This window comes from Aedes albopictus, chromosome 3, assembly GCF_035046485.1.
Source record: "Aedes albopictus strain Foshan chromosome 3, AalbF5, whole genome shotgun sequence".
Lineage (NCBI taxonomy): Eukaryota > Metazoa > Arthropoda > Insecta > Diptera > Culicidae > Aedes > Aedes albopictus.
Window position 1 is genome coordinate 420390793 of NC_085138.1, and position 10459 is coordinate 420401251.

General features: G+C 39.2%; 1 long non-coding RNA gene across 1 annotated transcript; it reads right to left on the reverse strand.

Moving 5' to 3' along the window:
* Positions 1-7800: 7800 nt before the first annotated feature.
* On the reverse strand, positions 7801-8592 carry LOC109401203 (uncharacterized). The gene is made up of 2 exons (XR_003898237.2): positions 8316-8592; positions 7801-8258 (listed from the first exon to the last, which is right to left on the reverse strand). It is a non-coding gene; the product is annotated as an uncharacterized LOC109401203 (long non-coding RNA).
* Between the last annotated feature and the right edge of the window lie 1867 nt (positions 8593-10459).

Consider the following 10459-nt stretch of genomic DNA (forward strand, 5'->3'; position numbering starts at 1 on the left):
TCTCGTTCACGGAAAAATTCTGTTGCAGGAAGTGTGGCGCTCTGGGATCTCGTGGGATGAAAAGATAGACGATGGCATTTACGATCGGTGGAGAAGATGGACCGCACTGCTGCATCAAATCGATTCCATTCGAATCCCCCGATGCTATTTCGAGGGTGCAACCAGGCATCATTATCGAAACCTCGAATTACATATATTTGTAGACGCCAGCGAATCAGCCTACTGTGCGGTGGCGTATTTTCGAATCACCGATGACCAAGGAAATGCCGACTGTAACCTTGTGACTGCGAAGACAAAGGTGGCCCCGTTGAAGCCATTGTCGGTCCCTCGTCTCGAATTACTGGCGGCAGTTCTGGGCGCACGCTTGATGAAACTCATTGAGGAAAGTCACACGCTAGAAATCAAACGACGCTTTATCTGGAGCGATTCAGCAACTGTTCTAGCGTGGTTAAGATCAGATGCTAGGCGATATAAGCAATACGTTTCATTCCGCATCGGAGAGCTGCTAACGATGACTAACGTCGAAGACTGGAGATGGATTCCGTCTAAACTCAACCCGGCGGACGATGCGACTAAGTGGGGAAGAGGTCCCCTGTCTTCGACCGAAAGTACGTGGTTCAAGGGTCCCGTCTTCCTGCGACAACCAGAGGAATACTGGCCAAAGCAAAAGGAGGAGATACGAGTTACTGATGAAGAATTACGACCATGCCATGCACATAGCTGTGTCAGTGTAGTGCAACAAGTTTTCGATTTGGAGAGGTTCTCAAAATTTACGAAGCTGGTCAGAGCAGCTGCATACGTTCACCGCTTCATAGAAAACTCGCTGAGAAAGATGGAGGGCCTTAATCTAATCCGTGGACATCTAGAGACTGAGGAGTTGCAGAAAGGAGAGTGTACACTGATTCGCCTTGTACAGTGGCAAACCTTCCCGGATGAGTTGGTACGGATTACGCGGAATCAAGAGAAGCCGGTGGAACAACGAGAGCAACTAGCGTGTTCTAGCGCGTTATATCAACTATCTCCGGTCATGGACGAAAACGGAATACTGCGAATTGATGGACGGATTGGAGCCGCTCAGAACGTACAACTAGGTGCCAAGTTCCCCATAATTTTGCCACGGGATCACCGGTTTACTAATTTGGTGATAGCCGATTATCACTGCCGGCTCCGTCACGCGAATGCGGAGACTGTCGTTAACGAGGTGCGCCAGCGCTTTCATATTCCTCGACTACGTGTGGAAGTAAAAAGAACAGAAAAAGCTTGCCAGTGGTGTAAAGTATATAAATCCAAACCACAAGTACCACGAATGTCTCCATTACCTACGGCAAGATTGGCAGCGTTCAACAGACCATTCACGTACGTAGGTCTGGACTTCTGCGGACCTTTTATCGTCAAGGTAGGCCGAAGTGACTCCAAGCGATGGGGTGCCCTATTTGTATGTATGACGACACGCGCAGTGCACATAGAAATAGCACACAGCCTAAGTACCGAGTCGTGTGTGAAATGTATCCGTAGATTTGTTTGCCGGCGTGGCTCGCCCGCTGAAATATTTTCGGATAATGGCACGAATTTTGTTGGGGCTAACAAACAGCTTAAGCAGCAGATGGAGCAAATACAAGATAACCTTTGCTCAACATTCACCAACGCTAACACCAAATGGTCGTTTAATCCTCCAGGAACACCACACATGGGTGGATCCTGGGAGAGGTTAGTTCGGTCCATCAAGACAGCCCTGGAGATAACCTACAGCAACAACCGGAAACTAAGCGATGAAGGATTGGAAACACTACTGGTAGAAGCCGAAGGGATTGTCAATAGCCGCCCTATAACATACCTTCCATTGGACTCTCAGGAAAGCGAAGCATTAACCCCCAATCACTTTCTCCTCGGGAGTTCGAATGGAGTACGACAACCGATGATGACACCAACGGATCCTGTGACTGCTCTGAAGAGTTCGTTTGACCAAATTCAGCTGCAGCTGGACATGTTCTGGAAACGATGGACTCGCGAATACCTACCTACGTTAACAAGGCGACCCAAATGGCATACAGACGTTAAACCACTAGCGGTAGGAGATTTGGTGGTCGCAGTGGACGAGACGCGGAGGAATAGCTGGACTCGTGGCCGTATCGTACAGGTTATTCAGGGAGGCGACGGAAGAATCCGACAAGCTCTTGTAGAAACTGCGAGGGGGGTCTTGCGTCGATCAGCTGCGAGATTGGTAGTATTAGAGGTTCAAAGTGGTGGTAAAACTGGATCAGGTGACGGTGACCAGTGTTACGGGGGGAATACTGTTGCTGGGAGCACTGCGCAGACTACGACGCCCATGGATGACGTTGGAGGGGTCGCCACGGCGCTCTCCACCTAATGTCAATGTTGTCGGCACTGAGGCGTGAAGTAGGAGACAAGAATCGATTTCCGCCCGAAACGTGAGCAGAAAACTCGACCAGACGGTCAACAGGCAGACAATAATTTGTTAGATTGCTAAAATCAGGCTTGTCATTTGCTCCCGCAATGTGCCTCAAATGCATGTTTTTGTCCTCTTTATCTTTGTCCGCTCCCACCGCTATCGTTTGTGCGGGAGCGTAGCGCAAGGAGGAAGCATGCGAAAACAAAGAGAAACATCGAACCACAAAAAATCAGCACAAAGAGAAACATTTTTGTGCATCATTTTTGAGGCTCCCGCAAAGTTGATCGACAATTTCACCGGCGTTTTACGCGGTATGATCGTTCCGTTCGCATGGCATGACACAATTGCATACATAAATACTTGTACGCTTGTTAATTATTGATTTTTGAGCATAAGCAAATTTATGTTAACTCCCGGTGCACAAAGTGTCTCAATTTTGAGTAAACGCACTTTTTTATGCAAACAAATCCGCACATGTTTCGGTGTCACAAGTTGCAAGCAGGAAGGTGAAAGAAACCGAGAGAAGCCGCTCTAGCATTGGATGCGGGAGCGTGGTGCAGATTTTTTGTTCTCTTGTTTTGCTCTGAGGAGGATTCCATCTCTGGCTAAAATTAGTTCCTACCTAGAATTCGAAAACCTAAACGTTGAAATTTGTTAAATACCTAAGCAGTTCCATTCTTCAGTCGAAAATTTGTTGCTAATTTGTAAACCTAAAGAGGACAAGCTGATAACCTAACCTAACGGCATCTGCCCTTTAGGAACGCGTGTAGGAGATCAAGGATTCCTGCGGGATCGGAGAAATCACTCCTAAACCGATTTATGTAAGCAATCCCACTATTGTACCACCAGAACATCGAACTGAATTTCGTGTAATTACAGCTAAAAGCGTCATCAAACCACACAAACCGTGTTTCGTTATTTCGCTAAATGAAGTCGGTACTCCCTGCACGCCCGGTAGCCGGAACACAAGTTTACTTAAAATCTTTTTCCACATCCAATTTAATCAAAGTTTAATATAAACACAATCCATATCTGATCCATGTTCATTCCAAATCCAATTCAAATCCATATTAATCTATTTCAAATATAGTCACATTCCAATACAAATCCAATCCATTCGAAAAAAAGGCCAAATTTAATTCAAAAAAGACACGGACAACGTCTTCAGCTTTCGGCTGTACAGACTGTTTTAAACTTAACATTAGACAATGGACAACGGAGCATGCACCAGTGGAAACGGGGAAGAAACTATTCTCACGAAAAGTTTGAACGCCCGAAGCGGGAATCGAACCCTCACTCCATAGCATGGTGCGATTATAAGCTTGGTGACCCTAACCGCACGGCTACGAGGCTCCACACAATTCATATTCAATTCATATCCATTCCACATTTAAATTAATCCAAGATTGAATTAAAATACAATCCGTATCCGATCCATATCCATTCCAAATCCATGAACATCCGATCTAAATTCAGTGTCCTCTCCAATGCAAAACCAGTTCCATTTTTAATTCAAAGTGCAATACAAAACAAATCCAATCCAATCGAAATAAGATTCAAATTTAATCTATAACCAAACTAAATGCATTTACAATCCAAATCGAATCAGCTCTAAATTTATAGCAAATTTATTTCAATCCAAATATAATTCGAATTCGATCCACAGTTCCAAATCTAGACTAGCTCCAATCAAATCGAAATCGGATCCAAATCCTATCTCAATCCTCTCTTAATCCCATTTCAATTCATGTCTATTTCAAATCCAAATCAATTGCACATTAAATATTTTCCACATCCAATTCTCTCCAAGTTTGACATACACCTAATCCATATCTGATCCAAATTCATCTTAATCTATTCCAGTCTAAGTCAAATGCAAATCCAATCCCATCGAAAATGGGTTTACTTCATAATAAATTCAAATCCATTCCACATCCAAATTAAACCAAGATTGATCCGAATATATCCGATCCATATCCATTCCAAATCCATGAACATTTGAACCAAATCCAGTCCTCTCTCCAATACTAATTGCAATACAAACCCAATCCAATCAAAATCAGATCCAGATTTAATACATATCCAATCCAAATGCATTTACAATCCATGAAACCAAATCCACTCCAAATCCATTGTAAATTTATTTCAATTCAAATATAATCTACATCCGATCCATAGCTGTTTCGAACACAATCTAAGTCTTAATCAATTTCAGCCTAAACACAATCCTATTCAAATTGCTCACATCTAATCCACATTTTTCTACATCCAATCCAAGCATATTTAAAATCACCTCACCCATGCCCTCGCATAGGAATTACGGTTATTTAACACTTGTTCCACTCATGTCCCTCACGCATGAGAATTACGATTTGCCTTCCACCTATGGTCTTTCGCATAGGAATTACGATTTTGCTTCTCTTTCCCACCCATGAATTCTCGCATGGGAATTACGGACAGTTTCTTCTTTCCCACCCATGGCCTCTTGGCACGGGAATAACGGACATCTCAAAGCTGTTCCACTCATGTCCTTACGCATGAGAATTACGAAAATTTCCATTAAACAACATGTCCACTTGACTATCCGATACAAATTTTCTTGCTACAAATGATAGAAATACCTACCGACTCCGCCATGTAGTGAACGAAACCGGAATGCCCCTACCGCAACTAATTCCGGAACGCAAAACTCACACTCGACCGTCCGCTGCAAAAATACTTTCTAGAATGAATCTTTTTTTTTCCCCATTCTCAACTCAAGAACCCAACTCTCCAACGAAAATAATCTCTTTCTCTTTCTGGCACATACCATTTTCATTCTCTCTCGTTCATTCCGTCCATCATGCCATTCAGCAGCGAGCACGTGTGTCTGTGTGCGTGCGCTCGCAAACGGAGTATAATCATCGTCATCAATATTGTTCCTCTTCTAGTACTGCGGATTTTCAACCGACCGCAAACACGCTCATTAAATTTCAATCAGTTATTTGACAGTACCCCATTCACTACAGTAATCACGTTCAAATGTATGCGTGCCTTTTTAGTAGATGTAGTTGTGAAACTGCGAGGAAAATATTTGCACTCTTGCCCCGGACGTTAGTTTTATCATTATTTACCCGTTTTACCCAATTCGATTGGGTACCCGAGTAAAAAATACAGTAGAAAAACCGAACGTTGTATTGTAACAGTACTATTTAAAACCATATTTTTACAATAGACACAACTGTAAAAATAAAAATACAAAAACAATAAAATGTAATGTAGAACCCAATACAGTATATTGTAAATAAGATTTTTACAATATACTATACGGGTGGTTAAGTATCGTAACAATATAAAAAAAAATTTTTCTCCATATATATTTTTTTGCAAAACCATACATTATATTGTAAATGAATTGTTATAAATACTGATATGTGGGTTTTAATAAACCGTACATTGTATGGTACACATATGGTTTCAAACAATAAAATGTACCGTAAATATATTGTTTTTAATTGTAGTTTCACTACTGGTTATACATTTAATTAAATGGTTTTGGAATGGTTCTCTTTTGTTATGTTGTATTGGTTTACATTACATAAACCTTATAATGTTATATTATCTTGTCATTTTCCTCCTGTTAATGGCATCTTAGGCTTACTAGCATTATGAGAATGCGCTTTGGGAATTCTCCAGAGCGTTTTGGATAACCCTTCATATTGGATCGCCCACGTCTAAGTCTGAGTCGAGGTCTGAGTAGTCTCTGATTGCATTAACAGTTGAAGCTTAGGCTCCCATGCCCCACCAGCCAGATAACTGGGTTTCGCAAACTAAGCATTATTTGTGGCAACACTTTGAGCGGCATGATGGAACTATGCCGAGCGCGCTAAGTATTATTAGACCACTAATGTAGTTGCATGAAGTGGGTGACGAGGTACATAAGTATCATTACAGCGTGCTTAACCGTTTTTGCAATATTGAGGCTCCAGTTTGATTAAAGTTTGAAATACATAACAACTCATGAGAAAACTGTCAAGTTCGATTCAAGTATAAGTTAGGTTAAAAAGCGAACCCACAGACGAACCTATATTAGAATTTCTTTCAGTATTCAGTCCAGTCCATATGTTAAAGATGGCTCTACGATAAAGTACGTCGATCGTATTCCTCTCATCGCACTCTACATACCTAGTCCACCATATCTCTTGGATCTGCAGTTCTTAAGAGATCTGGTTTAAACATTTTATTGACTTTAAATTAATGATGGTGATTAACCTGGGCTTGTTAGGGGAATATCTGTAAGTAAAAAAAAATCGCGTTAAGTACTGTTCCTTTGATTCTTAGTGGAATTCAAAGGAACAGTACTTAACGCGATTTTCTTTTTACTTTTAAATTGATGTTTCAACTTATTCACTTTTTTTCTTTCCTTTCCTTTGCATCAAAAAAGTCACAAACATCAACAAAACAAAGCACGGAAAAAATCTAAAACTGAATAAATAATTAATAATGCACGGAAAAATAATGTTTTGGAAAAGTGAATGGTTCAAACGTAAGAAAAACAGTATAATATATTGTTACATAAAAATCGAATGTAAATGTATAGTAGCTACAATGTGCGAAGCTTTTAGTGAACCATTTCATTACAATATACATTATTGTAGCTGGTACACTGTAAGGTGCATGAATGGTTTTCACCAAACACCCTATGGTTAGTTTTTATCCGGGTAATATTTGCATATGCAATCTGAATAGCCTTTCAATCGGCGTGCACTTTTGTGTGAGGAAAAAATTGCGCTAGTGTTCGTGTGTTGAAATGTCACTTATCTCTATGCAGCAGCGCGTGATCGAGAGCATCATCATTGCAGAGCATTATGCCGTGTTGCCATATATATTTTTTTTAATTTAAATAAACAACTATTGAAATGTATGATACAAAAATACATACAAAAAAAGAAACTAAATTCAGATGTAATAAATCATCGAACAATCAACAAACAATTTATGCAGAAGTATATTTTTCCCAAGATTTTTTATTTAAATGTGATGAATCCAACGATTACAATGCATTAGTGGTAATAAACAGTTCACAGCTTTTTTTGTGTAATCTTATAACTCCACGAAAAGAAAAATCCTTATTAAATGTATAAGAAAATGTTATATATTTTTGCCATTTCGTTTGCCCAATGAACATTATGTAAAATCTTTTTAAATCATATTAGAAAAGCATTATGAAAAGTATAAGTTTGTCTTATACTTTTCGTGTACTTTTCCTAATAATGTTTATTACGCGCATTATACTAAGTATAAGAGAAAACTGTTAAAATGTATCATGTTTTGTTTTGAATAATGGTCCTTATTTTTTTTTTATTAAAAATAATTAAAAAATATATTAAAAGCTAGGAAAAAGCACATGATTATACCTCAATGTTTATTTTCAAATGGTAAAATACAGTTTAAAACACGAAGCACATTATCGCGGCTTGTGGAAAATTCAACGAGCACCCAAGCCCGATCACCGTAGCTCTTGTACGACGACTATAACTGTGCACCGACGAGTTGGGGCCCGGGATGACGATTTTTTCGTGTCGAACTGCTTCATAATTTCCTATAATTCCATATATGTCTCCGCGTCGACCTGGCTATTAATGTCCTGTTCCGATGATACTTCCGGCACGCACGCAGAACGTGTTGACGTTCTTTTTCTTGCAGCTTGATATCATCTCAGAGCTTCAAATGGCGCTTCAGCCCGAAACCGCGGAGCAGCTTGGTGGGAATGATGGCAGGAATGATGGCGACTTCCGCGACGATGATGATTATGTGAAAATCGGGAAACCCATAATCAGCTGGGGGTCAAACTCCATTGGTATCATACCTGAGAGCGTAAATGGATTATCAAATGATATAATTTAATAGTTTAATTTTACCTTACCCAAAGATAAATATATCCACGAAGAAGAATCGGAACCTCCTAGTTTTCTGGCTTCTGCATCGGATGCCATGTTGAAAATTTTCAATCCCAAACATTATCGAAAGTATAAGTTTTGCCTAATATATTTACGCCATTAGGCAAAACTTATACTTTTTACTAGGGCGCGTTATACGCTTTATTAGGTTTTATTTGAATGTTAATAATGTGGCGAAATGAATTTTATAAGTTAAAGTGGAATAAAATCAATAACTAATATCTAATAATAAAAAATATTACTTTTCTTTTCGTGTCGGTTGGTGTGCCACCGAACTTTGCTAAAAAAAATTACTGGTGCACTGGCGGTCTCTAACACCAGTTAATTAATAATTCGTGTAGCGGACCTGGTGTGATGGTTAAATCACGTGACTATCACGCCGTGGACCTGGGATCGAATCCCACTCCCGACAAATTTGCAAAGTGTGAGTTCTTCCTTCGGAGGGGAAATAAAGCGTGGGTCCCGAGATGAACTAGCCTAGGGCTAAAAATTTCGTTAATACTGATAAAAAAAAAACTAATAACTTGCACATTATGGTGGCTTACTTGCGTTGCCTATAAATAAGAAATACCCCTTCTGACAAATAACACCCTTCAGTAGTAATTTTGTGTAATGTCGAAATATAAAAGTAATTCAGCAAGACGGCGCTGAAGGTGTTCCGAGTCCAATGAGAGTATATTACAGGTGAGGAAGAAGAAGAGATGGCTATGTATTAGTAAGGAGAGAAAAATGTAAACACAAATAGTGACGTCACTATTTGACACGCGTTCTTATGGGAGCTCGCTTTGTTTATAGTAGTGACATGTTTTGTACCAGACACGAATCTCACGCACACGAAATATTCTTCCACACCTCTATTACACGAAAAGAAATTTAATTATTTTTTATATTAGAAACAACTTTTATGATTCATAACATATAGATTTATGGTTCTCATAAGCTTGCTTAATTTCCCTTATTAATATGCTTCATTAGAGGTATAACGAAAACTTATACTTTTTATCTCTCCAGTCTAATGGCGAAAATATATTAGGTTTATCTTATACTTTTATTGTGTTTTGGTTTTGAAAATATTTTCAATGGCGGAGGACTGTTCGAAGGACGCACTGCACTTCTTTTGTTTCTCATGGAGTTGAAGAGGTAAATACTACAGTTTCTATCCTGGTTTCTGGTTTTGAGTTTAATTTCATTTTCCCGTGAATTATAGGAATGCAGAGGCTTGTAAAGAGGCTGGTGAGGAGGCGCAATGCTTTTTTCGACGATTGCAGATTTTTGTTGGTGGTTATACAACGGACAATGTGCTCCACCTGCTCCCAAAACGGAAGTTTGAAATGAATACTTGGCTCTTTGTATTTATAATAAAATAGTGACTTCTAATAATAATCACGCATTTTTCGTTCATTATTTGTAAATATAATGGTAGTATTGGTATTATTATCCACATTATTGAAAAATCGAGGAAAAAGAAGAAGAAACCGATCAAAATAAGTCCTTATATGTTCCATAACATGTACCTTATACTATTCATAATTTAAAGCTTATGACTGGTATAAGATATCCTTATACTTTTGAAATTTTGCTCCTTATACTTTTGATTAGATTTCTGCATAGGGTATATTAGAAATGCCAAATGGCAAAAATGTATAACATTTTCTTATACATTTAATAAGGAAATTTCTTTTCGTGTGGCCCTTCGTCATCCCCCTGAAAAATACCTTATCGAACCGTCAAACTGGTATCCTATCCTAATGAACAAAATCAACAAACCTTGACGATTGCCGTAAACGTTAAGATAAGTATTGCACTCATTCCAAACAAATTTTCACCAAAGTTTCCAAATATTATGGATAACAGTGCAAACAACATTGATTTCTTGAATTGAAGAAAATTGTTCCATTTTGGAACATCAGTTTGATAATTCCTAGTTAATACAACAACAGTATAAAAAGTTTTCAAATGCGGTATGCGCGATAGGCACTACCATCGATGGGTGGATTAATCTGCTTTGCGACAGTTGCCAGCATCCGAGCAATGAAATCAAAACAGAAAAAGTGTTGCCGTTCAGGCGGCTGTTCACTCTTCGCTTCTGTACCTATTATCCGTTGCAAGA